Genomic DNA, 27981 nt, shown 5'->3' with positions numbered 1-27981 from the left:
ACACTCCATGTACACGTCACTTGCAGCTTACCCATGTGGCCGGTTTCTCCATTGGACACCTGTAGCATAGCCTTTAACAAAATGGCTGCGGAAATTTGGGTTGGCTGCGGAAAGTGACAAGTTTCCGCATCTGCTTGAACAAAAATCTAAATCAAACAACAGTCATAAACATAGTTAAGAAACCATTTCATAAGCTCTTTTTAGACTAATATGCAACGATTTGATAGCTTGGTGGATGAAGTAAATGGAAAAAGAAGGCTGAAAGGGTATATAGGGAAGTGCAGGTTTGGGACTCAGCACTGACTATGAAATCTCTCTGTACCTCTGAAATACTTGCACTGCATCAAACATTGACATTTACCCAAAAATCATGCAAACAAGAAGAATTACAATTATCTAAGGAAAACATAATTTCATGAGCTAGCTGTCTACTTCATGCATGAGGAAAACTTTGTAGAATAAGATGAAACATTGATGAGATATAATATAAGACTAAAGATAGAAGTAATGATAACTAGATCCTACTCTTGCAAACTGATCAAATGTTGGTCTAAGCACAGAAAACCCTAAATTCCATGAGAAAGTAGAATTCTGTCTTTTTGGGGCTGTATAGGATTTCTTTCCACAAACCATGATCCCTGAAGGAAGGAGTGAGGATAGAACCACCTATTGACAGCTTTTTGATGTTCCTTTATCTCTTCTAAACTACTGCTGAAGTAAAGCACAAATGGAAGCAAACTAATCAAATCTACACTACTTGCAATGAAATAATTCTAAAGACAATTCAACCATTAATCTATGAAATCAATCTAAGCATACACATACAAGAAGAGTAGCCTTTGTTGCTAGGGTTGGGCCCTAACCCAAGAGCTTCAACCCTCTGATTTAACTCAATGTTGGATCAAGGAATTGATCATTCTCATTATCAAAACAAAAAATTACATAACAATGTCTTCCACAAGTCTTGAACTCGAAAATGACTAGTGTTTTTTTACAAAAAAAATTTGAATCCTAACGAGGCTCTAGGTCTCTTTATTTATAAAACCGAAGTCTCCAACGAATTCCTTAAATCTAGGGAGGCTCGGATCCCAAATTCGAGATAAACTAACTCTTTAACTATCACTTTCTCGGCTCCCTTTTGATCTCCATGACTTGGTTGCTTGTACTCCGAGCCAGTGTGATTGATGGAGGAATATTCGAATGAGGGAGGATTAAATGAGGGGGATCTTTCTGCTGCAATCTCTCCTCCTTGTCTCATTCGAGTTTCACTTAATTAGCCAAAATTCCATGATTTTCTCTCACAAACCGGCAATCAATGCACATTAGTCCACTAGGCATAATATCTCACTTTGACTCATCTCATTAAACAAAATACAATCAAAATATGTAATAAATTGTGAGAAGAGTTTATTTGACTAATCTAGGAGGTAGATTAAGCTCCATATAGTTACCCAATGATGAGGCTCATCATCACCCCCTACTGAAAGTGTTGCTCATCCTCTTAGCAACTCAATCAATATCCATGTATTTCATTGCTCTAGTGGCCTCCTTGACATCCCATGCTTCTGTTGTAATTTCCTCTTCCTGTGCATAGAATCCTGCCTTGCTTTCTATCTCCTCCCACTACTTACTTTTTTCCTCTTCCTCCCTGACACATTCCTAAGAGAAATGATGGACTGAGTCTCAAGCCATTCCAATTGACTTTGAGTCTTTGGAGAGCTTGCTTGTACATGGGTGTCATGTTCAGTGCTTCTCTCATTCTTTGAGGAGAATGGTACTCCCTTATTTTCAAACTATAGGGCAAAGTATTACATCTCCTTTGGCAAGCTTGCCTGTTGTCATCTCCTAACAGCCTGAACATATCCTCAAAGTGTGTAATTTCTTTCTCTTGGGTAGCAAGGTACCTGGGTGCAAATTGAGGGTAATTTGCAATCAAGTTATGTGTGCTGTGACAGCCATTGGATTTCACTGTTCAACTCTTATCATGAGAGGTTATGTTTCTTTCCTTGCCATTATTTTTTTCATTTCTGCAGCCTTTGCTTCCTCATGGTTCATCCATGATGCCAAAGCCATCAACTGTAAGTCCCCTAGTTTTGAATTAGGGTCCCATACATTCAGATTTGTCAAGGCTAAATTATGTAGGTAGAACTCAAACAATTTAGCCCTATCCTCCAATGTGCTTTGATCACAAAGATCAATGAACTATCTATAATCCTGGAATGGCATAGTGCCTCTTTGTGCTCGGGTCTTGATTTGGAACTACAACCACTGTTCCTTAAGGTATAATGTATAGGACTTAGATGGCATCATGCACTGGATTGCCTCTAAGGATAGACTAGCCATGGATGCCAATTGATTCTCTCTCTCTTGTAGTTGTCCCCTTAACCATGCATTTTTTGCCTCCAACTGAGCTTTCATCATTGCCTCTCTATCCCTCAGGCTGCTCAGTTCTCTGCCCATCTCTTTAACTTTTTCCTCCATGTGACCTATGTCCTCCACTCCTTTGGATTTGGCAATCTGCATCCATCTATGTGTTCTTGCCCTTTCTTTCTCAAGCTCAAAGAACAAGGGGATGGAAAATTTCTATGGAATGACGCTACCCCCTTCAATAAACTGTAGTAGGAGTTAAGGTTAGGTTTAGGACTAGGTTCCCTCAGCTCTGGATCCTCCTTCTTTGTTTCTTGCTGCACACTCCCTTCTTTGTCCAATTTCTGAGTTTCCTGTAGGTTTAGCAGAGTTTCCTGTAGGATTGCCTCTGCTTCCTGTAGGTCCTTCTGTGTATCCTGTAGGATGCCTTTTCCTTTGGATGAGGCAGATCTAGTCACAGGCCTTCTAACATAAGTGATAGGAGACTTGGGAGAGGCTTGTCCTGATGATCCTTCTCCTTGAGTTTTCATAAGAGGAGCCATCTTCTCCTACTGTTTGGGTGAGTCTTCAATAACAATAGGAACCTTGGTGGGAGTTTGAGGTTTTCCCTGCCTTATTCTTGTACTTTTTCTTGTCCTAAAGTACAATGGAGTTTGTCTCTATCTTTTCCCTTTTTGTTTGATAAGGGTACTAAGGGCAGTGAGGGCAGTTACTGCCCCTTTCTCAGTGGGTTCTGGAGATACCCTGGGTGATTCATCCTTGTCTTCTACCTCCTCTTTTCCATTCCCCCTCTCATCTTTGTCTTTCTCCTCTTCTTCTCCCTCTAGTTCCTCACTCTATTCATTAGTTTCCTCCTTTGCATCTTCTTCTGTCTCTTCACCACTTTCCTTCTCTTTTTCTTCCTCTTCTTCCTCGTCTATTTACTATTCATCCCTCTCTGTTTCTTCTTCCTCATTTTTAGTTTCTTCTTCACCCTTCTCTATTTCTTCTTCATCCATTTCACTGGCAGTGGGGCTCTTGTCATATTCAAGGGCTTTTATATCCTCTGTATGCATGTCTCTGAAAGTTGCCCATGTGGTAGGGATTCTAAGGTTCTGGAGGGCATCTTCTATAATAAGTCTAATTAACCCATGATGGGCTAGTTGTTGATGGTTCCCTTCCTGCACCTTAATGCTCATATCTATTACTGATTGAAAAAGGAATTAGAGTATGCTAAGTCTGTTTTGAGGTTGTGTATCTGCTCCAAACCTCAACTCTTGAAGAAGCCTAAAGTGGTATCCATATACCACACTGTACCTACCTTCACATGAGATATACTTTATAAGGTGGTAGCTAATTTCATTCCAGGGATATGGTAGGCTTGCTCTTCTCACTCCATTTTTGTCTTCCATGGCGTCCTCTCCTTCTAAAAATAACTTCTTCTTTGCAATTTGGCTATTTCCCTTATCCTTCTTTCTCCGAGGCACTCCTAGAGGAAGTGTGGTAATTTTGCCTATGATTTCAGGGCTGAGCTCTATGGAGAGGCCTTTCACCACAATAGTAGCATGGATCCTAGTTAGTGGAATGAAGGAGAGAGAAAAATCTTTGGCTACTTCATCATCATACCCCCTCAATTTCTCAAAGAAACCCATCCAATTGTGCCTTGTGAATATCTCAAGAACAAGAGGGTGTTGATGAATCTTCACTGTGTTGATGGGTTCCCTTTTATTAAATCCTCCTATCATTTTCTCTGATGGATGGAGGGTTGTATAGGTCTGCTACCAAATTTAATGAATGAGGAATTTTAAATTAAAATTCTATGTATACAATTCCCTTATCCTACAATCTTTTCCAACAAATAAAAGGTTTTTTTATATTATTTTCACTTGGAAAAATGTGGGAAAATTAAGCTCCTACCTCCTTATCACTCTCTAATGAAGCCAACCTCCACTTTATCCCTTTGAGACTGCTCACTTCCAATCATGTAGGTGCTGGACTGTATCCTGTAGGATCCTATAAGTGGTCTTGCGCAGGAAAAAAATGAATTTTGCCTTTCCTATAGACTGCTTGAGGGCCGAGAGCGACTTTGCTAGTGTGTAGCCTCGAGAATGTGAATGATTTTATGCATGGGAATCAACATTTATTTCCTCATATGGGTGATTTGAGTGGGGTTTTGTGCTGGAAGCCAAGGTACGAGTATCCATTTTTGGACCATTGGTCCCACTACCACATCATCATTCTCCTCACCTCGTAATCAACTCCCACTTAGGGCATCTGTAGCTTAACTACTTTCGACCTCATCTATTCTTTTCCTTGACTTGACTGCTGCCACATGTGTAAGGACTAATTGTCTTCTCCTCGTTGACTGAGCGAAGTTGGCCAAGTTAACTGGCTACCTTTTGCTTATAAAACAACTATTTCACAACTTTTACATGTTTGATAATATTATGCTAACGAGAGAGTGGAAGCGAAATAATTACCTGTGTTAATGATGCCTTGATGCTATTAGTTGAAGAATGAAGTCTTTGTTGTGTGTTTGTTGCATGTGCTTTTCTCCTCTCTTTTTTTATTGTCCTCTGATGATTTTATTTGATGTGCAGGTACTTGGATGTTGATGCTGATGATCCTAATGCTGCTACTAAGCTCTGGAGGAGCTTCTTCTACCTCTGGATCTCCATGCTTGAAGCTGACTGCAACCTGTGATTTTTTTTTTGTGGGATAAGTTGCTACAGGATGTCCTGTAGCTGCTTCTCCCTCAAAAAATTTAATCATTTTCCACTGTTGGAGCCTGAGGATGGTTGGCATGGGTAGAGAAGGGGTCTAGGGATTTTTGAATGAGGAAAATAGCCTTCAGGTGTTGTCCCCTTGCTCTCTGTCTTCATCTTCTTTTCTCTGTGTTTTTTTTTGAAACTGTAATTTTTTTGAAACTAATTTTTTTTATGAATGCAGGGGTGATCATGGTGGAGAGAGGTATGGTGATGAGATGGTGAAGTAGATTTTTTTTTTACATGGGAAAGTCATCCCATTGCTCTAGGGTTACTTCCTTTAGGATTCCCAAGCCATTGTAATTCCTACAGGATCATCTTGTAGGTTTACAGGGAATCCTGTAGAAAACACAGAACCCTTGCAAACTAAGGTAAACTAGTGGAAAAATGGAGGGAATGATGGAATGATGAAGGAAAATTAATGGAGAAATAAAAACATGAGCTGGATAGGTCTCTTTTGATTCTCTCTTGTTGCTGTGATCCTCCTCCTGCTGACTAGCAAACAATATTTTCAAAGTTTTCTTTTCTCTTTTTTTTTTTTTTTTTTTTTTTAAAAGAAACTAGTTTGCCTCCAAGAGGTTTTCATCCTAGTTGCTTACCCTGGGCACCTCAAAAGAGGTTTTCAACCATGGATCTTTTTATTTCTCTTTTTTTTTTTTTGGCACCATTGGGTCACCTCAAGAGATTTCTAACCCAACAGTGGGACTCAGGTGCCTCATGGAGGTTTTCACCTAAGTCTCCTTCTTTTCTTTTTCATTGACTTGATGAGATAGGAGCTGAGACTTGCTCCACCACCATCACTATTTTTTGATACCATCAATGAACTCTTGCTTTGACAATGGCTTCTTGTAAACCTTCAATCTGCGCCCATTAACAAGTAAAGGAATAACCTCTACATCTATGCTCTAACCTGCACTGAACGATTATCATGAAATTTCTGTATGACATAAGGCCCTAACCATCTAGTCCTTAACTTTCTTAAAGTCTTTATATCTGGAATCATATAATAAAGCCCAATCACCTTCTTGACATTGTTTGTCCTTGATGTTCTTGTCATGCCAGATCTTATGAATTTGAGTCACCTCTGTGTGTAGGAGGGCTTGCATTCTAAACTCATCTAACCCATTCAGCTAGAGCAATCTCTCTTTTTGTGCACTGCTGAGATCTAGATCTAGTTGGGCTGTCATCGTCAATGTATTGTACTCAAATTCAATGGACAATAAGACCTTCTTCCCATAGATCAACTCATAGGGTGTGAATCCAGTGGTGGTCTTCCAGGTGGTATTGTAGGCCCAGGTGGCCTCAACTAATCTATATGCCCAATCTTTTCTACTACTACTAACCACTTTGGTCAGAATGCCCTCCAGCGCTCTGTTGGTCACCTCTACTTGCCCATTAGCTTGTGGGTGATAGGGAGTGGAGGTTCTATGCTTGATCTTGTGCTAGCTTAACAAGTCTTCAATCATGTTGGATGTAAACTAGCTGCCTTAATCAGTGACCAATTCTCTAGGGTACCCAAACTTGTAAAATACATTTTCCCTTAAGAACTCAACCACCTTCTCCTCTGTTGCTGCCTTGATTCCCTTGGTTTCATCCCACTTGGTCAAATAGTCAATGCACACAATGATGTACTACTTTTTCTTGTAAGGAGGGTCAATAGGTCCAATAAAATCCATGCCCCACTTGTCAAATGGCTTGAAAGTCACTTGAGGTTGCAGAGACATTTCATCCCTTGGAGTAGGTTTTCCCATCCTTTGACACTAATCACACTAACTAGTATACCTTCTCACATCTTGATGAAGAGTGGGCCAATAATAACTAACTTGTAACACCTTGAATATTTTCCTCTTGGCTGCAAAATTACATCCACAAGGCCCATCATGACAAGTCAGAAGGATGTCAAAGACTTCCTCGTCCCTGACACATCTTCTCAAAATTTGATCTGGGCCTAGTTTGAAGAGGTTGCCCCCAATCCAAGTGAATGGGGTGCTCTTCGTCACAATCTTTCTTTTCTCTTTGGAGGACAAATTCTGTGGGAACTATGCAGGCACCAAATAGTTTGTTATGTCAACAACCATGGAGAGAGAACTGAAATGGAGAATAAGTGTTCGTCTAGTAACTGATCATCAACCATCCCTTCCTCCCCTACAGGCAAAGTTAATCTAGACAAAATTTGCAACAACATTTTCCTTGCCAGGCTTATCAACAATAGTTAGATCAAATTGTTGTAATAAAAGTAACCATCTAATAATCCGGGCATTCACATCAGGTTTATTCATTAAATATTTAATTGCAACATGTTCAGTATGTACAAATGTTTGATAACCTGTAATGTAATGCCTAAATTTGTTCAATGAATGCACAACAGCTAGGAGATCCTTTTCGGTCACTGTATAGTTCAGTTCGACCTTTGACAGATTCTTACTGATAGCGTAAATGGCATAAGGCAATTTTTCATCTATCTAGCCTAGAGCTCCTCATATGGCTTTGTGTGAGGCATCAACATGTATATGAAAAGGAAGGTCCCAATTTGGGCCTCGGAGGATAGGTGCAGTGGTCAACTTGTCCTTAAGGGTGTACAAGGCCTCTTGACAACTTTTTGACCATACAAACTTAGAGTCTTTGGCCAACAACCCAAATAAAGGAGAAGCTAACTTGCTGAAGTTTTTTATGAACCTCCGATAGTATCCACCTAAACCTAGAAACTTCTAACATCTCTTTTCTTTTGCGGAGGTGGGACCCTTTGGATGATAGCTATTTTGTTTGGGATCGGGTACCTATTCCAGACAGTGATCTTATTCAGCGCCCGATAGTCAATACAGAGTCTTCAAGTCCCATCCTTCTTCTGTACCAACGTGATAGGCTCCCACAGGGCAATGAAATCGGCCTGATGTGACCTTTCTGTAGCAGCTCTTGAATCTGTCTCTTAATTTCGCCGTTCTCCAAAATGGAGCATCGATAGATTGGTCCATTGGGCAGCAACACACCTGGGGTAAGATCGATGGAGTGCTTGACCTAACAGTGCAAAGGCACCCCTGCGGGGGAGGTGAAGATGTCCTCGTACTCCTCCATGACCTTGTCCATCTGTTGTTTTTATGTGGAGGGGCCCTGTTTGGAGGTCATGGCCACCATATTTTTCTTTCCCTGAGGGCGTATCATCAGGAAAATAGATTTCCCAATTTTGGAAATAAACTTACTGCATTGTTTTGTAGTAACCAAAGAGATGGCCATAGGCGGTGCTACCTCTGGTATCCTGTACAACTTATTTCCCAAAGTAACAATAACAGCACGAGGCCTTGACTCATACACAACATGTCGCTTCCATAAGTATGTTTGGCCTAATAATACATCACAAACATCAAGGGGAGCAACGTCACATAATACCTCATCCTTGAAGGGCTTGATGTTGTATGGAAGGCGACACTCCTAGCTCACGCGAAGATCCCATCCTTGGTGAAGCCACCCGATGGTGTATGATTGTGGATGTGTTGTGGTCAGTAAGCCTAGCTGCTTCACGACCTCTTCCAAAATGAGGTTCTTTTGGCTCCCACTGTCGACAATGAACTATAGCGGGGTACCCTTTACCCATATCTTGGAGTGGAAGAGGTGCTCCTCCTCCTTTGGATCTTCAGGTTCCTCCTTTTGGATCTTCGTGGTGGCAATGATAGCATTGGGCTCTACATCGATAATCTGTTTCCCTTTGTCATTCCCCTTGTCAGGTTCTGACTCAGAGTCGGAACATGCATCTGATTCTGAAGCCTTTAGCTCAGCCACTAGTGAATACTTGGCCCGACACTCACTTGTGTTGTGAGTGAAGCTCTTATGGAACTCACACCACTTTCCCGTGTCCTTCCTCGACTTCGCGGTGTTGTTCTTTGCTTGTGGCTTTGGCAAGTTGTCTTAGGCCTCCCTGAATTGGCTTTGTTCTGCGGTTTGGGGGCACCTTTCCCTTACTTCAGATTCGCAGATCCAAAGTCTCGCTTCTTCTGTTTAAACTTTTCTCGATCTTGACGACATATCAGTGTGACATGCCGAGCGAGGAGATATCTAAGCACTCCATATCGTCCTAGATGTACCTGTGTAGGCAGTCACAGTACTTGAGAACCAAATGCTTCTCAGAATCCTTGATACCCAACTTCGTGGGAAGGGTATGAAAAACATTGGTAAACTTTGGCACATCTTGGTCCCTTGCCTGTCGCAGCATTGTCCACTTGATGTATTTATCCCCATAGCTCCCAACAGGGTAGTACTGCTCCTTTATGACATCCTAGAATGAGTTCCAAGTGGGTGCAGCTGAAAACAGTGAGTTTGTACTTTCATCCTTCTGCTCACAGTAGGTTTCCCACCAGTCCTTGACGTGGGTGGATGCTTTGAGAAATGCAAAAGTGATCTTTTCTCGACTGGAAAAATCATGAACGAAAAAATATCCTTCTAACAGATTTAACCATTTATCTACAACATTTGCATCTATCTGACCATCACTGCTTCATTTGCTAGACAATGACTCCAGTTTGGACCTGGCTGTTTCTCACGTTCATCATCATACTTGGAGACCAATTGCAACTAAGAAGAATCTCAGTTTCTCCCTGGTTACAACTTTTGTTAACATAACTAAAGGATTCTAGCTATTGTGTATCTTTTCCAGCTTCAACTGTCCATCTTCCAACACTGACCTTATGAAATGGTACTTTAGTCGTATATGTTTAGTCTTGGAATGAAATGTAAATTTCTTTGCAAGATGAATGGCAATCTGGCTGTCATTGTATAACCTGCACAACTCCTGTTTCTTACCCAATTCATCCAGAAACCTTTATAACCAAATCATTTCTTTACTAGCCTCTGTAGCATCAACATACTCTACTTCCATTGTTGAAAGTGCAACAACACTTTGCAATTTTGAAACCCAATTGATAGTTGTTCCACCTACAGTAAACACATACCCTGTGGTGATCCTCCTATTATCTCTATCACCTGCCATATCTGCACCAACATATCCCTGTATAGTAATGTTTGAACCATCAAAGCGTAATGCTTGATATGTGGTACCTCTCAAATACCTGAGAATCCACTTCACTGCCATCCAATGTTCTTTTCCTGGATTGTTCATGTACCTACTTACAACTCCCACTGCATGTGCAATATCAGGCCTTTTGCAGACCATTGCATACATTAAGCTTCCAACTATTGATGCATATGGAACTTTAGACATATAATCCATCTCTTCCTGAGTCTTGGGACACATCTCCTTACTTAGTTTGAAATGGCTATCCAAAGGTGTAGTAACTGGTTTTGTGTTCTTCATATTAAATCTTTCCAACACCTTTTGTATGTACTCACTCTAAGACAATGTTAATTTGTGATTTTTCTTGTCTCTAGTTATTCTCATACCAAGGATTTGTTTTGCAACACCCAAATCCTTCATTGCAAATGAATTTGCCAATTTTCCTTTGAGAAAATTTATTTCATGCATGTTAGACCCTGCAACAAGCATGTCATCTACATAGAATAATAATATAATATAGTTTCCATCATTTTTCTTTTTGAGATAAACACAATGATTAGAGTGACATCTAGTATAAACTTGTTCAGACATAAACCTGTCAAATTTTAGATACCACTGCCTTGGAGCCTGTTTTAAGCCATACAAGCTCTTCTTCAACCTACACACTAGTTTCTCCTTCCCTTTGACCTCATATCCTTGTGGCTGCTGCATATAGATCTCTTCCTTCAAATCCCCATGGAGAAATGTCGTCCTTACATGTAACTGCTCAAGATGCAAATCTTTTGCTACTACTAGACTTAAAATAGTTCTGATTGAAGTCATTTCAACAACAGGAGAAAATATCTCTTCAAAGTCTATATCTTTCTTTTGTGCAAACCCCTTCACCACAAGTCTAGCTTTATACCTTTTTCTACCTCCATCTTCTTCCTTCAACCTGTAAATCCATTTATTCTACAATATTGTTTTACCTGCAGGCAACCTGACTAAGTCCCAAGTCTGGTTATGTACCAAGGATTCCATCTCTTCTTTCGTGGCTAGCTCCCACTTCTTCGTGGTTTCTACCTGCACTGCTTCTTCATAACATTATGGTTCCCTAGAATTAGTCAAAAATACATAATATAATGAAGGAGAGTATCATTCAGGGGGTTTATTTATCCTGGTAGATCTTCTAACACCACTTTCAGGTGTTTGAGGTGCCTGTTGTTGTTGTTGTTCTGGCTATTAATCATTATGATTTTCAGGCACCTTTACTTTTTCTGTGATCACATCAAGCACTGTGTATTTTCTATTTCTTTTTCCTGCATCTGATCATTATACATACAAAACCTTTTCATTGAATATTACATCTCTTCTCCTAATGATTTTTTTATTTTCATAATCATATAAGCGATAACCAAAATCATTAACACCATATCTAGTAAAAGTACATTTCTTTGATTTTGCCTCAAGCTTTGCTCTATTTTCTTGATTAATGTGGACAAAGGCTTCACAACCAAAAGTCTTTAAAAATGAGTAGTTTACCTTTTTACCTGTCCATGACTCCTTTGGAATACCTCCATCCAAGGAACTTGAAGGCCATCTGTTTATTAGGTAAACAACAGTATCTACAACATGTGCCCAAAATTGTAAAGGCAATCCTGCATGCAATCTCATGCACCTTTCATTCCATGATTGTCCTGTTCATCCTTTCTGACACACCACTTTCTTGTGGTGTTCCTTGAACTATCTTCTCTCTGCGAATTCCATGCTCTGAACAATACTTATCAAACTCTTTACTGCAATATTCACTGCCATTGTCTAATCTGAGACACTTCAACCTTTTTCCTCTTTCATTCTCAACCAAAGCTTTCCATTTCTTAAAAGTATCAAATACATTAGATTTATTTCGAATACAATAAATCCAAGTTATTTTGGTTGCATCATCAATAAAATTAACATAATAATGAGAGCCATCGAGAGATGATACCTAAGCAGGTCTCCATACATATATATGCACAAGCTCTAATTTTTCGTTCTTCTTTTCTTTCCCAACTCTCAGAAATCTAACTCTTCTTTTTTCCATAAACACAATTATCACAAAATTCCAAATCAACATGCTTCAAACCTGGCAACAAATTTCTGAAGTGAAGAATCTGCATCCCCTTCTCACTCATGTGCTCGAGCCTATGATGCCACAATGTTGTATCTGCTCCTGCAGAGGTTAAAGAATTAACAAAATTAGAAATACCATTGCATAAATATAATGTACCAACCTTTTCTCCTTTTGTTATTGCTAGGGATCCTTTAGTGACCTTCCAGGTTTTATGTTAAAAGTAGTTACACAAACTTCACCTCCCAACCGCCCTGTTGAAATTAGATTTTTTATTTTTTATTTTTATTTTATTTATTTTTTTATTTTTTCCAGATTTGGAACATGCCTTACTTCCTTCAATAACCATTGGTTTCCATTCTGATTTTTTATGAAAACTTTACCCATTCCAATGATTTTACAGGGTTTATCATCACCCAAATGAACCTGTCCAAAATCTCCTTGAACATAATCATGAAAATGTTTCCTATTAGGTGTGGCATAGAATGAGACCCCTGAATATACCACCCAAGCATCAATAATGTTTTCTAATGAAAGAATCAAATCATCATGCAACACATCACCTGTCACATTCGCTTCATGATTGTTTTCTTGTTGCGCGTCTCCTTCATTTCCCTTCCGAGACTTACAATCTTTCTTCAGGTGTCCTTTCTTCCAGCATTTCTAGCACACTATCCCCGATCAGTACTTGGATCTTATTTTCCTTGACTTACTAGGATATCCTTGGCTCTTTCCTCTTTCCATTTTTCTTCCCCTAGTCTTTTTATTCAAAGCATTACCTGATGTCTCACTGGAGCTTTTCCGTCACATTTCCTCACTAAGGATTGCACCAACAATATCATCAAACTTTAAAGTACTAGATCCAGAGACAAAGTTACTAATGGCCATAACTAAACCATTCAAACTTTCTGGCAATGAGCACAAAAATAACAGATCCCTAACTTCATCATCAAAATTTACCCGTACAAAAGTTAATTGACTGGTAACCATATTAAATTCATTTAAATGATCAGCAATAGATCCACCTTCTGACATATTCATATTAAATAAATGCTTCATAAGAAATACCTTATTTGAGGTTGAGGGTTTTTCATATAGTTTGGACAATGCCAAAATTAAACCCTCTATAGTCGTTTCCTTTGAAATATTAAAGGCTACCGACACTGCTAGGCACAGCCGTATTGTTCCAAGTGCCTTTATGTCGAGAATTTCCCATTATGTGTCTATCATACTCGTTGGCTTCTTTGTCTTCCTACTCAATGGTAGGTACAGATCTTTCTAATATACATAAAATTCCATATGCATCTTCCACAACTAGTAGTTTTGGCCATTAAATTTTTCAACCTTAAACCTACCATCTTCCGCTATTGCTTCCACTCAAACCCAGAACCCTTCTCTCCTACGAGTTTATCAACCAAATAGACCTTCAAATTTCATACCAACTATTAGAAAATTGTATATTACAGAGCAATCAAACACATAATTATCGCAAAAACATAAACACAGAAAATGCATAAAAAAAGAGAGACACATATATACGTGGTTCACCCAATTTGGGTTATGTCCATGGGGAAACAACCAATCCTTCCTTTATATTATCTAGCAAAATGAAGAGATACAACTTACAACAAATCTGTTGTAATTCCCTCTTCTCTCTCACACAATCTCCTCTCCCTTTCTTGCTAAGAATACACTTCACTCCAGTCGCAATAAAATTCCTTCATATATAGCGAGGGGTTTCCTTCTAGGGTAAAAACCTCTAAATTAAACATACTACCATCAAATCATCCACTTAATGAACGGTTCAGATTGACCCCCCCTGGACCCCCCTAGCAGCGAACAAACGGGCAGTCTTTCCGCCCCATTACAAACTGTCATCCAATGCAGCGATACCTCTGAATAAAGAAGATAATCAGGCCCCAAAACCAATAGGATCCAATCTGGATAGGACTTAAATGCTCAGGATGCATACGAATTACACCGCTTGTTTACAACTCTGGTAATGTAAACTTGAATTTAAGAGCATTGGAAAATAATTTATTAAAGAATCATAAATAAGCACATTCATGGATAAGATTTTCATATGGCTTTGTTCTTTCAAATTCATTGCTTTCAGTAGATTGCTTTAGATTCAAAAAGCTATCAACAGTATTCATTTTAACAAGCGAAATGAGGTAAAGTTTTCATCCGTACTAGCCATGACAGGAATTTCGTCAAACATATCATCAACATGTAACCTACAAGAATAAACAACAGAATTAAGTGTAGGGATCTCATACTTATCTGAGAATCTCTATGAACCATTGTTCCCTCACTGCCCATTTGTTGCATTATCATCTATTAGGCCATGGATACATTATCCATTCATTTACAAGAAAACACATTTTGAGAGCCATACATAATTGTTGTCATAAAACAAACATATAACCAACATAATAACAACATAAATACTCATGAAAGTACAACCATATAGACCATATATAATCCATCAAAATTCTCATAGAAATACAAGGAGGAATAACCTTTCATTAATGATGAAAAAACCAACCTGGGATGGGACTTCCACGTAAAACCCGACCATAGAATGGATGAGCCAAATCTCTCTTCAGTGATTCATCCCTGTGCCATATTCCAAGCATGAATGCAGGACTCAAACCAAAAGAACCAACCAAGGCATACCGAGGCTAAACCACCTCACCCTTATCAATAGAAACCAGGATTTACTGTAAAAATCACCAACTCAACACAATGAACACATCATAACTGGCTTTACGTGATCTCCACCCAATCACTAGGCCAAACAAACATGGATGCCACCGGATTTCTCCACCTACACTGTGAGAAATTTTCCTGTCTCCTAGTCTCTCTGGCTTTACCACAATCCAAACTCGGATCATTAGGCCCTAAACCGAGACCCACTCTCCAAGCTTTACTGCATATCCCAAACCTAGGATTAATAGACCCAACAAAGAGAAAACTACCTCTTGGCTTTACCGTATATCCTGCCATTCATTGAAAAGGATTCCTAGGCCCACTAAAGGTCCGACTTAAAGGTCACTAGGCCAGTGGCTTTACCATGATCCACAGTCTGGTTCAGAGACCACTAGGCCATGTGCTCTATCATTCGGAGATCCACCCTACTCAACTTCGAATCCATCCGACAATCCATCTCAACCAAAACATGAGAACCCCATCACACCATGGCTATCCAAAAATGACAAGGCTAGGATCAAACATTGTTACACTTGGCAAAACCCATGCCACAACATCAAAAGAACCACACACAATACCATGCATGCCAAATCTAGCAAGAAAAATACACATGCAAGTCGATACCTGCAATGAATCTTGTTGTAGCTGCTTGATCCAGCCTTTCCCTGCTTGATCTTTGCTTCCTCTGGCCTTCTTTTCCTTTCTTAATCTAATGCCAAATTCCTCCAAGAAAAATATGTGTCTAAGAGAGAGAGAGAGGGAGAATAATGAAAGAGCTCCAAAACTCGACTTACAAAAGGTTACCAACTGATCCTTAGAAGCCTTTTTATGAATGAAACGTCTATTTTCTTCATTTTCCATTATTTTCCTTCAATTTCTTCCTCACATGCAACCTGTGACCTTTCACCTCCCTTTTCTCCTAATTTCCATTATTTTCGTAAATAAATGTGCCAAAAATGTCATTTTTTCCTTTCCAAGCCTTTGTCATTGCCATTGCCAATTTCCTTAGCCATAATAAACCAAATGAACACCTCCTAGGATGTCTTGCCTAACATACGGCTTGGAATAAGCGTCCCGCCAATTGTTTTTATTATTTTTGCCTTCATTAACTTTTAATACATGGAATTTTCACTTGGGCTATTACATTTTGTGAGATCCATAAACAACAAGCAAGAAATATCAATGGCTATATGATGTGTTTTCTAGTTTTGTTGGTGTGAATGGCGCACGATTGGGAATTTGAACACACTCCAATTATATTTTAATTTATTACATCTATTTTTTTAAATGTGTATGGGGACTACTTTTCTGCCATTATAGCCCATATGCCTATCATGCATCTCTATTTTAAATGATTATACTTGGAGTTCATGAGAATTTTTGTTCCTTATATCGATTAGGGCTTAAATTATTATACTTGGAGTTCATGAGAATTTTTGTTCTTTATATCGATTAGGGCTTTATGTATTAGTGTTTCGATATAATTCTGATTTTGGGATATTGGTTAGTAGTTTTTTATCATGAGCATGGACTTTTATTTAAATGTGCTCATTATGAGATATAATTGAGATTTGTTTTTCAATGTGGTAACGTTGTAAGCTTTTGGGTGCGCAAACTGTAACTGGAATAATTCTGTACTAACTAACTTACTAGATACTTTTCTTCAAAGAATTAGAAGTCGAGATTTGTAATTCAAGGTGCTAATGATGAGATCCTTTTTGGCCGTGAATCGAGACCGGTATTTCAATGTGTTTTTGTTGCAAGCATTTGGGTATCAAGATTGTATGTGTGGAATAATTTCTATAGAAACTAATTAGAGATATTTCAATATATGGTTGCTTCACTATTGTAAGAACTAACACAATGAACCAAGGAACCCAACGAGCCAAAGAATGCATTCATATTTTAAAGGGACATTAACTAAACGTCCATGGCATTTACGATTTATAGAACTATGCATTAAATAAAATGTAAGGAAATAACTTCTGCAAGATTGGTGGATTAATTGGTGTTATTGGAACTGGTGGACTAATTGGTGTTATTGGAATTATATTATCTTGAATTGTTCAATCGTATTTGAAATAATTTATTTTCTGTTTTAATGTAACAAAGGCGTAGTAACTAATTAAAGAGTTTTGCAATTAAATAAATCATTCTAGTTGCAACAGACATTAACTAACAAAACCTCCACAGATGTTTAAAAAATTGTATTTTATCATGTTAAACTTGTAAGATCCTAGGTGTGAAGATTGTTTGTCTTGAACAAGGTTTGTTTGAATGAACATAACATGCGTAGCTAGGCTATTGAGATTCTTTGAGTTCCTTTTATACGTGTGCCGTTTAAATTCAATTAAGTTAAATTAAATTGCAGGAAACATCCCGGAAGTGCGTACTTAGAATTAAATTGCATGAAACATCATGTAACAATGTAGTATAATAAGGTGACTTTATCTTCGGTGGTGAGAACTTCATTTAATTATGTCATTTAAATTGAAACATTCTATAACATTTTAGTGTAGTTAAAAACGTGACTTCTGGGTTTTCTGGTGGTCATTTAATTTGCAGGGAACATCCTGTGAGTTTGTAGTTCAAATTAAATTACATGATACATCCTATAATAGTGGACTGTAAAAAGGTGACTTCGTTTTCGGTGATGAGAATATTTAACTGTCTATTAAATTATTGCAGGGAACATCCTGTAAGTGCGTATTTAAATTAAACTGCATCAAACGTCCTTCACTAAGGTAGTCTAGTTTAAAAGGTGACTTTTGCGTTTTTTAGGTGATCATTTTATTTGTAGTTGCAACATCTTATAACTCCGTAGTTCAAATTAAATTGCATTGAACATTTTGGGTGGAATTTTACTGTGGTTTTTTGGTGAGATTGTTGTGTTTAGCGTTTAAATTGTAATTTTCTGGATTGAGATTGTTACGTTTCATTGTTTGAATGGTATTTTTGAATATAAGAATGGATTTAGTTCACTGATTTTGATTGTTTATACTTAATAATTTGAATGATGAATTATAAATTTGTATATTTCTAGTGGAATTAATTAGAGTTATAAATATATTTGTATATTTCTAGTGGAATTAATCAGAATTATAAATTTGTATATTTATAGTAGAATTAATCATACTTAAAAAAAATCCCAAATGAATTAATCATAATCACTAATTAAACTCGGGTTTACCATGGAAAGCTTATTTACAACATCTACATGCTCAACCATTCACTAATTGGGCATTGGCCTTGAGGTTTGCAATAGAAATCCATTCAAACATATTTACATTACTCAAAAGGATAAATTCCATCTTTATAACCACATATTTAAAATATACACATAATTTAAGTTGTTATATGCTAGATGTCAAAACTTAGGTATACGCCCAACCTTATATAGGAGGACAATGTGCATGTGTGTGCAATTATTAAAAATATATAAACAGTACATGCACATTGATGCACATTGTCATCCACCACCACCACCCTCTTCAGGGGTGATGATGTGCATGTTTGTGCACCTAATAAAAAAGTATAAATGCTACAAACACACACATATGCTCACCTTCATTCCCCAGCAACCACCCTTCTAAAGGTTAATAATGTGCATGTATATGCACCTAATAAAAATATATGAAAATACTCTAAATTTCCATTGTTCACACTCTTAAGGAAACATTTTCAATGCTTCTGATTTTATAAAGTATTGAGTTTGTCAGTTTGACTAGTGAAGACATGTCTCATCCTCGATAGATGTTATCTAGGCTCACAACCTGGTGCTTGTATTTTTGGCAACCCATTGAATTATGCAAGAATGCTAGTAGGTAAATAATACTTGATGTTGGTGTGTTTTGTAGGTAGGTGCAAACAAGTTCAATAGGTTTTAACATCAAATAGGTATGTCTCTTTAGTTCTTGTAGAGCACTATGTCGAATTGAATGCAGGTAAATAATGGGTTGGGATCTCCAAGGATTATTAAGATGTTAAACCTACTTCATACTTGTGAGTAATGGGATCGTGAATTTTGAATGGAGGTGCAACGACAAGAGAATAATAATGTAAGAGAATTTCACCACAATTCAGAGTAATTAGTTATCCTTTATTCTATATTTCATGTAATTTGCATTTCAACTACTCTGTAATTTTAGTTATTCAACATTTCACCTATGTGTAGAAAAATAATGTTATATGTGTATAACATGTTTTGCTTATGTAACTAGGAATAAGCTATTGTGTGCAGTTTGACTTCATTGTATTTAAGCTTTGCTTGAATTATGTGCAATTTTGTGCAAATAGGCTTCATTTTGTTTGTTTTCTAGTTTGTTTGTGACCTATAAGACTAGCCTATTGCTAAGAAACCATGACCCAAGGGCATCTAAGTTATCAAAATCAGCCTGGGCCATAGTAACCCTTAACATGGTTCGGTTTACGCTCACTAGGATTTCAAGCTGGGACCTTAAACACAAAGAGTGCCTTAACAGTGCACCTTGTCACCATTTGTTCTATGCTTTGTGGGATGTGTAATAAAGCTTCATTGTATTTCACCTCTACTTGAATTATATGCAATCACGATTCATTGTATTTCATGTAATCTAGATTGTCTAACCATATGCATTTTCACTTGGATAGAATTTGTCTTTCTATATTTTTGCTATGTAAGTATTTAGGATTTGCTTGTATTTTGAATCTACATTTCAACTCTGTATAGAAAAATCGTGTCATGCATATGCAGTAGGCCCTATTCATCTAACCATGATTATTCTCTTCATTTCAACTCTGTAGTCAACTAGATTTATGCATGTGCTTGCAGCAATACCAATGGTGAGACAAGCACCCAAAATGATCGCTAGAATGATGCCACGTGAACTCTTGGATCATTTCTTTGATTTCATAGACTTGTCATGGGAGTTATCCAATGTACGCACATTCAAGTTGAAACTGTTGTTACTTCCTTTTAATATCTTGATGACTTCAAACAAAATAATTGAATTGTCCAAACTATGAAATGGAGATATTTAGTGTGACAAAGTATAAACTAAGGGCTTTATAAATGATGACATAAATCTAAAGAATCCATGGAAGGCACAACCATTGCATTTTTTATAGTATTTCAAGTATACTTAAGATATTTTTGTGTAATATGCATATCATGGTTATAACTAGCAAGATATATGTTGGGTAAATTCAATTTTTAAAGAAAACCTTAAAAATTTTCAGATATAATTCAATTCCACCCAAGTTTGGAAATCTCTTAATAGTTTTTTTTATATTTAAACAATATTTCCTTAATAGTTTTTTTTTTTTTAAACAATATTTTATTTTAGCTAAAAACCCATAAATGGTGTTCATTTATTTAAGTGATAACCTGGAATTATGTCCTTTTTTGGTCATCAATCTCACCTAGAATTCTATCTTTTATTGAGAAGGGAACCATAAATTACCTTTCCAATCTCACTTGACCCATTCTAGGGAGTCTCGACAATAAGAGAGCTAGGTTGTTTGTAAGTAAAGGGAGAGTCACCACAATTAGCCCCCTCCTCCCAAGCAGTGAATTGACAAAGTGCAATGCTTACCTTAACAAATTTAAAAGTAAAGAAGCCCATAAAGCCTACATTGGGGAATGATGGATAGGCCTTATTCTTCCTTATTGCAGAACAACATTATTTGTGAGTAAAAAGAAAGTTGCTACAATTAGCCCTCTCATCCTCCAAACATTAAAATGACAAGTTTGTAATGACCACCTTAACCAAATTAAGGGTAAAGAAGGCTATAGAGCCTACACAAAGGAATGATGGATAGGCCTTGATCTTACGTACCGTAATGTTGAGTCAAGATGGATGATAATCACCTTATGAACCCCATAGCACATAATCATTGAAAGGCATATTACATGAGTGGCTCAATTTATGCGTATTAATGACGAGATCAAAAGATTTTTTTGTTAAGAAATGGAGTTTATTGATGAAATCAATTTGGAGGTGGTTGGGAGAAAGGAAATGAAAACATTATCGTGTCCCACATCTAAGAGGTAAAATGAAAGAAGTGCGAGGAAGACTATGAAGACGAGCAACAAAGAGTAGGGAAGTATCTTTGCGCTTGGGGCAATGACGCAGCTAGTGAGGTAAAACCGAGGCGCGTCAATTGCTGGTTGAAAACTATTTCCAACTCCCCTCGTTGGCCTGGGCTACGCCTTGGCCTTCGAGAATTTTTGGAGGGCTCGCCTTTGGGTCGGGCCCTAACAATAGTCAATTTCAAAATTGCTCATTTGCGTTTGCTGTGCGAAAACTATTTCCAAACCTTTGTTGAAATATAATTTCAACCGCGTTCGTTCGTTTGTACAATGTCAAAATCGCTCCTCCAAACCACCTAAACTTATCGGACCGCTTTTGGTCACAAAGTAGTTTCCGTATAATCGAGCCCGATACAATTATACTCAGCCACGTGGTCCTCTATATACGTCAGCAGGACTGACATTTCGGAGCCTAAAGTTCAGCGTGAAGTGGGCTCCCGATATTCATTCCAGCCGTCCGATCGCCTTCGTTGTTCTCCGCCGTCGATTGTTTCAAAGTTGCATTCGAGCCAGCATTAATGACTTTGCGTGGAGTGAATTGAAGTTTGAGTTGACCGTCGTAAAATCATTCAATGCATAGTTATTGTGGTTCGTAAGTTTTTGGTAGAACAGTAAATTTTAATTACACTGGAGGTATGGGCGCATATGCATGTTACGTATTTTTTGTATGGCATATGTGTACTTTGTAAGTTATGTTTTTGAGTGCGCGTTGACCATTTTTTTTGTAATTGAAACGAGCCAAGTAAAAACGTGCTCTGTATTTTGTTGTTGTATATTTGCGCATGGGATGAAATAGAAGCTAGCAGCAGCTAAAGAATATGGGGAGCGTTGATTTTTGAAAAGAGGATATATGCACAGCAGTGCGGGGAGTATGAGTTTTTTTTGGAGCTGCATATGTAAATTATTTTTACAGCAGTGTGTAAAAGAAGACTTTTACACCAGTAAGTGAAAAAGGGTTTTTACAGCAGTTTATGAAAAATCTTTTCACAGCAGTAAATGTAAATGGGTTTTACACACTAGCAGTGTAAATTCTCAGGTGGAGACAGAGTTTTGTTGAATGTATTTTTGGTAAATCCCTCTCAGCAAAGAGGATGAATATGTATCAGGCATTATATTTTAATGAATAGAAATCATTTTCTGGGTGTGTAATACTCTGTTCTTCAGTCATTTTTTTTAAAGCTTCCCTGTGCACAAAAAGATCCTGAGGCAGAGAAACAGAGCATTGCCTCTGTGTGTTTAGTTTTTTTTGTTTTTGGGATTTTACCAGAAAAATCCCCAACAGTGGTATCAGAGCAGGCTTAGGCTCTTTGAAGGTGTTCAAGAAGCTGAAGGGAGGAGTCTTTTGTTGCAGCAGTAAATCTTCTCCAGCAAAGTGAAGTCTCAGGCAAAAGATTCAGGTATTCCTCAAAGTTTTCTTTTTGTTACTGCTGAAACAGTCAGTGTTTTAAAATACACAGTCAAGAAATTGAAGCATAGTTGAGGATGCAAGGAATGGCTAGCACCAGCACTAGCATGGGTATGTTTAACACCCAGTTCCCACAGTTTAATGGGAAAAACTATGACTACTGGGCCATAACCATGAGAGCCCTGTTTGTCTCACAAGATCTATGGGAACTTGTTGAAAATGGGTTTGAAGAACCAGCAGATGAAAATCAATTTAACAACTTAACTCAGGGAGAGAGAGATCTGCTGAAGAGCAATAGGAAGAAGGATGCAAAATCCATTGTATTGTTGTATCAAGCAGTGGACCAGAGTGTGTTTCCAAGGATAGTAGCAGCTAAGACATCCAACGAAGCATGGCAAACCCTCAAGACAACCTATCAAGGCATGGAGAAAGTAAAGACAGCAAAACTACATTTGCTGAGGAGAGATTTTGAGAATCTGAGCATGAAGGAGTCAGACACCATTGACTCATTTTTCACACATGTAATTGGTCTGGTCACACAGATAAGGACTCATGGAGAAACCCTTGAAGAAAGGAGGATTGTGGAGAAACTGTTGAGGGTCCTACCCTCAAAGTTTGATGTGATTGTCACCACCATAGAAGAGACAAAGGATCTCTCAAACTTTTCAGTTGATGAGCTTCATGCATCACTGATAACACATGAGCAGAGGTTGAGTAGAAATGAAAACTCATCTCTAGAGCAATCCTTTAAGACCCAGATGTCTTTTGGAAGAGGAAGAGGTCAAGGCAGAGGAAACAAGAGAGGAAGAGGCAAAAGCCAGAACAGAGGTGGAAGGAACAGCCCAGCAAATGCTCAAGGAAGAGGCAGCAATCCAAATCAGAACCAAGGCCAAGGCAGCAGCCAACAAAGAGGACAACATCATGCTCAAGGACAAAGGTATGAAAAATCCAATGTCCAATGCTATTATTGTAAAAAATATGGGCATTACGCCAGTGAATGTAGGAAGAAGCAACATGATATGAGTAATATGCAAAATGCAAATGTCACTAGAGAAAACATCAGCTAAGATAATGTGTTGTTAGCTTGTAACATGGCTGAAACAAACAGTGAAGACATATGGTTTTTAGACTCAGGTTGCAGCAACCATATGACAGGAAACATAGCCCTCTTTTCTGCCCTAGATAAAAATGTGAAATCAGAAGTCACACTAGGAACTGATAGCAAAATTTATGTTATGGGAAAAGGAGAGATAAAAATATTTACAAAGCAAGGAGAAAGGAAAACCATAGCAGATGTCTACTATGTCCCTGGAATGAGATGTAACCTCTTGAGTATTGGACAACTTGTTCAAAAGGGTTACAATGTTTTCTTTGTGAATGATGTGTGTACCATCATGGATATAGCACCCAGCAAAAGATGCATTGCTGAAGTGAAGATGACAAGGAATAGGATGTTCCCTCTCAGGATAAGGGCAGATTTGAAAACAAAGGAGAAATTGCAGCAGTCACCCAAGAGGCTTTCCAAAGCGTGCCAAAGGATGAAAATTGGTTGTGGCACTTGAGATTTGGACATCTCAATTTTGGAGGTCTAAACTTGTTAAGCAGAAAAGGAATGGTAAGAGGATTACCATTGATAGAGAAACCAGAAAGCCTTTGTGAATGTTGCATTTTGGGGAAACAACATAGAAAAAGTTTTCCATCAGGGAAAAGCATAAGGGCAAAGGCACCCTTAGAGATCATCCACTCAGATTTATGTGGACAGATGCAAACTCCATCACTTGCAGGCAGCCAATATTTCCTAACATTTATTGATGACTTTACAAGAAAAACTTGGGTATATTTTCTTAAAAACAAAAGTGAAGTGTTTGAAAAATTCCGAAATTTCAAAGCACTTGTGGAGAACCAAAGCGGGCTGCATATAAAAGTTTTGAGAACTGACAGAGGAGGTGAGTATATCTCCAAGGAATTCCTACGATTTTGTAGAGAAAATGGAATTCATAAGCAATTCACAGCAAGGTACACTCCACAGCAAAATGGAGTTGCTGAAAGGAAGAATAGGACCATCATGGATATGGCGAGGAGCATGCTGAAGGCAAAGCATTTGCCAAATGATTATTGGGCTGAAGCTGTAAATTGTGCAGTTTACATTTTGAACAGGTGTCCTACAAAAGCAGTGTTGAACAAAGTGCCGGAAGAAGCATGGAGTGGGAGAAAGCAAGGTGTCACCCACTTGAAAGTTTTTGGATGTGTGGCCTATGCACACATTCCAGATCAGCTAAGGGGGAAGTTGGACAGCAAAGGGGATACAGTGAGGAATCCAAAGCTTACAGGTTGTATATTCCATCTACCAAGAAATTTTTTGTCAGCAGAGATGTTCAATTCATTGAAGAGGAAGCTTGGGATGGAAGCATAGAGAAAACAGTGAATATTAAAAACTGTTTGTCTCATGATGAAGATGATGAGGAGGTGGCTGAAATGCATCCCCAAACAGCAGCGCCAACACAAGGACAGCAAGGGACACCATTGAGGATAAATGAAAGTGCTTCTCCAAGCACATCACAAGGAGGAAATTCAAGTGCGTCTTCAAGCACTTGCACACCAAATGAAAGAGGTAAGAAGTTTAGAAATCTAAGTGACATTTATGATGAAGGAATGAATTCTTTATTTGCCTTGTATTGTCATGTTGATGATCCTATTCATTTCGAAGATGCAATTAAAGATAAGAAATGGATAGAAGCTATGGATGAGGAGATGAATGCCATAGAGAGAAACAAAACATGGGATTTGGTTGAGCTACCAAAAGGTAAAGAAGTCATTGGAGTCAAATGGGTTTACAAGACCAAGAGTAATGCTGAAGGCAAGATAGAAAGGCACAAGGCAAGGCTGGTTGTCAAAGGGTACAAGCAGCAATATGGGAGAGATTATGAGGAGACTTTTGCACCAGTTGCAAGAATGGAAATCGTGAGAGCAGTGCTGTCTATAGCAGCTCAAAACAAATGGAAAGTTTACCAAATGGATGTGAAATCAGCATTCCTAAATGGAGTGTTAATGGAAGAGGTTTACATTGAACAACCTCTAGGCTATGAGAAGAAAGGTGAAGAGCACAAAGTGTACAAATTGAAGAAAGCTCTTTATGGGCTGAAGCAAGTGCCAAGAGCATGGTACAGCAGGATAGATCCCTATATCTTGGATAATGAATTTGACAAGTGTGAAGGAGAACCCACCATCTACATCAAAGAAAAAGATGGTAAAATTTTAATTATTGTCTTATATGTTGATGATGTTATTTTCACAGGTAATGATGATCAGCTCATTGAGAATTTTAAATTAGTCATGAAAGAGGAATTTGAAATGACTGACATGGGTTTCTTGAGATACTTCTTAGGCATAGAACTAGATCAAAATGAAAAAGGAATTTTTATCTCACAAGCTAGATATGTAAATCAAGTGTTGGGCAGATTTAACATGCAAGAATGCAAAGCAGCGATCACTCCCACAGTAATGAGATTAAAACTCAGCAAAGAGGACAGCAGCAAGGATTTTGATCCTAGTTTGTACAAGAGTATTGTTGGCAGCCTTATGTATTTAACAGCAACTAGGCCTGACATAATGTTTGCTGTTAGTTTAATTTCCAGATTCATGGAGAGGCCAAAGGAAGCACATTGGCAGGCAGCAAAAAGAATTCTGAGGTATGTCAAAGGTACCAAAAGGTTTGGAATTTTATATAATGTCTCAGAACATTCAGATTTAATTGGATACACTGATAATGATTGAGCTGGAAGTGTAGATGATCGGAAAAGCACTTCCGGTTATGTTTTTCACATGGGTTCAGGAGCCATTTCATGGGCTTCTAAGAAGCAATCCATTGTAGCATTATCTACAGCAGAGGCAGAATATGTGGCTGCTACAGCAGCAACATGTCAAGCAGTTTGGATGAGAAGGATGTTGAGGAGCTTAGGCCAAGAGCAGGCGAAAGCAACAGTGATTTTTTGTGACAATAGCTCAGCTATTGCATTGTCAAAGAATTCAGTGTTTCATAAGAGAACGAAACACATTGATACAAGGTTTCACTACATCAGAGAATTGGTGAACAATGGAGAAATTGTCCTAGAACATTGCAGGACTCAAGAACAGGTAGCAGACATTTTGACAAAGCCATTGGATCAGAAAAGCTTTGAATTTTTGAGGAAGTGTCTGGGTATGACTGAATGCCCAGCAGTTGAAATTAAAGGGGAGTGTTGAAATATAATTTCAACCGCGTTCGTTCGTTTGTACAATGCCAAAACCGCTCCTCCAAACCACCTAAACTTATCGGACCGCTTTTGGTCACAAAGTAGTTTCCGTATAATCGAGCCCGATACAATTATACTCAGCCACGTGGTCCTCTATATACGTCAGCAGGACTGACATTTCAGAGCCTAAAGTTCAGCGTGAAGTGGGCTCCCGATATTCATTCCAGCCGTCCGATCACCTTCGTTGTTCTCCGCCGTCGATTGTTTCAAAGTTGCATTCGAGCCAGCATTAATGACTTTGCGTGGAGTGAATTGAAGTTTGAGTTGACCGCCGTAAAATCATTCAATGCATAGTTATTGTGGTCTGTAAGTTTTTGGTAGAACAGTAAATTTTAATTACACTAGAGGTATGGGCGCATATGCATGTTACGTATTTTTTGTATGGCATATGTGTACTTTGTAAGTTATGTTTTTGAGTGCGCATTGACCATTTTTTTTGTAATTGAAACGAGCCAAGTAAAAACGTGCTCTGTATTTTGTTGTTGTATATTTGCACATGGGATGAAATAGAAGCTAGCAGCAGCTAAAGAATATGGGGAGCGTTGATTTTTGAAAAGAGGATATATGCACAGCAGTGCGGGGAGTATGAGTTTTTTTTGGAGCTGCATATGTAAATTATTTTTACAGCAGTATGTAAAAGAAGACTTTTACACCAGTAAGTGAAAAAGGGTCTTTACAGCAGTTTATGAAAAATCTTTTCACAGCAGTAAATGTAAATGGGTTTTACACACCAGCAGTGTAAATTCTCAGGTGGAGACAGAGTTTTGTTGAATGTATTTTTGGTAAATCCCTCTCAGCAAAGAGGATGAATATGTATCAGGCATTATATTTTAATGAATAGAAATCATTTTCTGGGTGTGTAATACTCTGTTCTTCAGTCATTTTTTTTTTTTGAAGCTTCCTTGTGCACAAAAGGATCCTGAGGCAGAGAAACAGAGAATTGCCTCTGTGTGTTTAGTTTTTTTTGTTTTTGGGATTTTACCAGAAAAATCTCCAACAACCTCGTCGTTGATATATTCTACGTCTTGGCCTTAGAGAGTTTGGCCTTCGAGAATTTTTGGAGGGCTCGCCTTTGGCTCGGGCCCTAACAATAGTCAATTTGCCAAGGTCTTTGTCTTGGCCTTAAAGAGTCTTTCCCAAGGTCTCATCATTTTGTCTCGGGCACTGAATAATTTAGAATTCCAAATCCAAGAATACTATTACGACCATTAAAGTATATTAAGGTTCTAAGTCTCTCGTCAAACCTCATTGGAGGTTCAGTTCCTCTGATGATTAAAAATGTTACCCGAAATAGAATTCC

The 27981-nt window shown here is 38.2% G+C and overlaps 1 non-coding gene across 1 annotated transcript; it reads left to right on the top strand.

The window, feature by feature from the left end:
- Nucleotides 1–21000: 21000 nt before the first annotated feature.
- LOC149232211 (U4 spliceosomal RNA) lies at nt 21001–21148 on the top strand. The gene has a single exon (XR_016248525.1). It is a non-coding gene; the product is annotated as a U4 spliceosomal RNA (small nuclear RNA).
- The last annotated feature ends 6833 nt before the right edge of the window (nt 21149–27981 follow it).

Source organism: Pinus tabuliformis, chromosome J (genome assembly GCF_031772625.1).
Source record: "Pinus tabuliformis cultivar Carrire ecotype Pingquan chromosome J, CPIR1, whole genome shotgun sequence".
NCBI lineage: Eukaryota > Viridiplantae > Streptophyta > Pinopsida > Pinales > Pinaceae > Pinus > Pinus tabuliformis.
This window is presented reverse-complemented; position numbering and strand designations above follow the sequence as displayed.